This window comes from Microtus ochrogaster, unplaced genomic scaffold (assembly GCF_000317375.1).
Source record: "Microtus ochrogaster isolate Prairie Vole_2 unplaced genomic scaffold, MicOch1.0 UNK151, whole genome shotgun sequence".
Lineage (NCBI taxonomy): Eukaryota > Metazoa > Chordata > Mammalia > Rodentia > Cricetidae > Microtus > Microtus ochrogaster.
The window spans coordinates 26,130-30,218 of NW_004949249.1; positions in this window are offsets into that span (position 1 = coordinate 26,130).

Consider the following 4,089-nt stretch of genomic DNA (forward strand, 5'->3'; position numbering starts at 1 on the left):
CTCTGTAGACCAGGCTGGTCTCGAACTCACAGAGATCCGCCTGCCTCTGCCTCCCGAGTGCTGGGATTAAAGGCGTGCGCCACCATCGCCCGGCGTTCTCATTGATTTCTTTAAGGGAGTTTTTCATTTCCTGTTTAAGGGAGTCTATCACTTCCATCATGTTATGTTTAAAGTCTATTTCTTCTACGTCTTCTGGATTAGAGTGTTCAAGTATTCCTGTTGTATGTTTGCTGGATTCTGGTGTTATGTTGTTTTACAGATTGTTGGAGGAATTCTTGTATTGGTGCCTACCCTTCTCTTCCTTCAGATGCCCTCCTGAAGGACAGATATTCTGGTATAGGATCTAGTCTGCTTGCTGGCCAGAGACCTCACAGGCAAAAGGGCACACTTGCTGGGTGCACATTCAATGAGACGAAGAAAGTCCTGCAGCAGTTGCCCTCACCACTTTGTCCCCAGAACCTCAGCCCCCAAACAGGCTGAGTTGGGGATCCTCTGACCCCACAGATGGAAAGGGATGCTTGGGAGGCAAGCTAAGCTCCCTTTCCAGGGAATCCAGCACTTTGACCCCAGACCCTCAGCCCTAAAGCTGGCTGAATTGGGGAATCCTATGACCCAGCAGATGCACAGCAGTGTTCGTGGGGGAAGCTGGGATAAGATAAGAGTATTGCAGCAGCCAGGGGGAAGCCCCCGCTGAATGGCCAGAAAGTTTAGGGGAATAGCGGGTGTCTGAGCTCCCCTTTCCATGTTGTCAGGCTGGCCACTGGTGGGGCACTCTCTCACCCCTCCGGTGATCATCATTATTTACTTGCTTTAGGAAACTTTCTGCAATTCTTCTTTGCTGTGTTCCTGGAGCCACTTGAGGAGGAGCTGTGCTGTAGTTGTATCTTTTCTCCAATGTAGGTGCTTTGCCTTTTGTTAAAGTCCATATGCCCATAGTAATGAGTACTTCTATTAGGGTCTTCTTGATTATATTGGAACAAACATCTATATTTGTACCTGTGCTAGATTGCAAGTTATTTTTACTTTTCATTTATTTTTTAAAAGAAAACAAATTATCTTTTTTCATTATACATATCAATCCAAATTCCCACTACCCCCTTTCTTCCCATTCCCTCCATGTAACCTCTATTCTATTCCATGCACTCTTCTGAGAGGACAAGGGACATTCATTTGGGGAAGGTCCAAGGCCCTCCCAAATATATCTAGGCTGAGCAAGATATCCATACAAAGGGAATCGGTTCCAATAAACCCAGTACAAGTAGTATGAATAAATCATGGTGGCACTGCTAATGGCTACTCACGCTGCACGAGGCATGCAACCATCAATCACATTGAAAGGGACTAGTTTGGTCCTATGCTTGTTCCTTCCCAGTCTGGATGATGTTGGTGAGTTCCCATTAGCTCAGGTAGACTGTTTCAGTGGGTATACCTATCATGGTCTTGACCTCTTTGCTCATACTCTCATTTTCCCCACTCCCTTCAACTGTACTTTGGGAGTTGTAATACGGGTCTCTGACTGTCTCCATAAGTTGCTGGATGAATGTTCTATGGTGATAATTAAGACATTAATCAGTCTGGCTACAGGGCAAGGCCAGTTCTATCACCCTCTCTTCTACTGTTTAGGATCTTAGCTGGGGTCATCTTTGTGGATTACTGGAAATTTCTCTAGTACCAGGTTTCTTGCTAATCCCACAGTGGCTCCCTCAATCAAGATATCTCTTTTCTTGCTCTTATCTCTCTCCTTTCTCCTTCTCAACAATCCCATCCCCTCAAGTTCTCCTTGCCCCTCCCCCATTCTCCTCTTCTTCACCATCTACTGACCCTTCTTTCCCACCTGTATATTCCCAGTTTTGTCAGGTGTTCTTGGATTTGGCTTTCCAGTATTTTACTGAGTATTTTTCATCCATAGTCATGAATGAGATTGGTCTATATTTCTATTTTTTGGTTGAGTGTTTGTGTGGTTTGGGTACCATGTGCAACTGTAGCCTCATGAGGAGTTTGGTGAAGTTCCTTCTATTTCTATTATGTGGAAAACTTTGTGAAGTATAGGTATTAGCTCTTTTTGGAAATTCTAGTACAATTGGCACCAATATATTGATAACTGACATTCATTTAAAATATAAATCTTCTGATTTTAATTTTAAGATACTATATTATAGCCACAGCAACTGATTCTTACATTTATGTTTTACAAAACATCCCATATGTCATTACTCAGGATTTTTCTCAAAATTATTTATTTTCCTATTCAAAATTGTGAACATTTGATGAACTAATATGACTGAGTTTTGAGTACAGATAGATTCAATGGAATTGGAGTGAATAAATTTGTGTAGTGTTCCATAAAGTTTTTCATAAAATCAAACTCTTAGCTATGTTTATGTATTCCTGTATACTCAAGCAAAGACACAGGCAATTTCCAGGCACAATAATTATCATAGAGGAAAGTAAGATGAAGGAAAAAGAAAAATAATTTTAAAATATCCGGATTAGGCATTAAGCTGAAAAGAAGATGCAAATTGTCTAGGATTAATATGAAACCAAAGAAACAGGGAGCTGTTGTTGTTGGGGTCTCTGATGTGATTGCCACTCAATTGAAAATAAAGAATATTTATTTTTCAGACTCTCATGGTTAATTCAACTTTATGCTCTAGATTTCAGTATGGTCTTTAAAACAATTTGTGAATTTTTTAATAATACATTGGGACCAAAATGTGTATACTAATTTTGGAATTTAAAAATACACTGTGTAATGGTAAGTGTAAAGGAGACAGTTGTAAATGGATATCTAGAAGGATCTTGATAAATACAAGGGAAACTATTATTAATCATAAACACATTCTTGTAGGGGAACAAATAACTACAATCAAAAACTGCAGAGTCATTTTCTTCAATACAGTAGAGCTATGTCCACTTGAACCATTAATTTTTCTTATTAAAAAAGGGGATCTGAAGAAATTTTAGAACAACTGTCATATTAAAGTCTAAGAGTGTAGAAGGTGAACTAAGGAAATAATTTAGAGAAAGCAACAATGAATAAATGTTTTATTCTAGGATTTCCAAAGAGATGGAGAGGAGAGGTAAATTTTATTAATCTTTAGGTATTAGGGACTGTGAGGCATAGTGGTAAAATTGTAAACATAGAATGAATATGCTTTTACTACAGCAAGGGCAGTGGGAATGTCCCAGGCATGTTCCTGCCATACAGAAGAGGAAAGATGACTAAAGAAGAAAGTAATGAAAAAAATATCTTCCAATTTGATGTCAACCTAAATGGGTAATTATAATTGAATTGGATGAAATGGTATTCTAGCTTTTAGTGTCTGTCCATGGTCTCTTCAGAGATGATTCTTGGTCCCTAGATACAGAAGCTGAAATGTAGATTTACCTATTGGGACCTGGCCCCCACAATCTTTGTCTCAACCTTGTGTCCAAGTGTGGAATTCTGTGATTGTTTTCATTTGCTGTAAAGAGAAGCTTTTCACACAATGGGTATACATACATACCTAAACATATCTATACATATCTCTGTTTTTAAAGATAAAGACAAAGCAGGGAATTGTGATGGTATAGAAAAGTTTCAGGAATACTTTTCTAAGATCTGTGACCCTTCTAACACTGGACACTTGACAAGATTGCTATTAATAGGAATGTTTTCCCTCCTGTTGTGTGGTCATGGTCCTTGAGTCCTATCAGACAACTATTTGTTGTTACTAACATATGAAGGACACTTCTTGTACCTTTTGTGTTTATCTTGAAATGCTTCTAATTATGTGTTTGTCCTCCTTGGCATCTCAAATAGTATTTTCTAGAACAAAGAGAGCAAAGTGACAAGAAAAAAGTTTAGAATCTTAGATCCAGTTAGATTATGTGAGTTCTGTGTCATAAATATACAGTAACTTCAGCCATATGGACCCACCTACAACCTCTGACATGAAACCAAGCTCAAAATAGAAAAATTATATTGTTTTGGCAGTAACATTTTCAACCTGACAAAAGAAGTTTTCTCATTTGTAACACTACTTATTTCTTAGCATATCGTTCATGTGAGAGGTCTATCATCCCAAGTGATTTAGCTTCTTTTTAGAC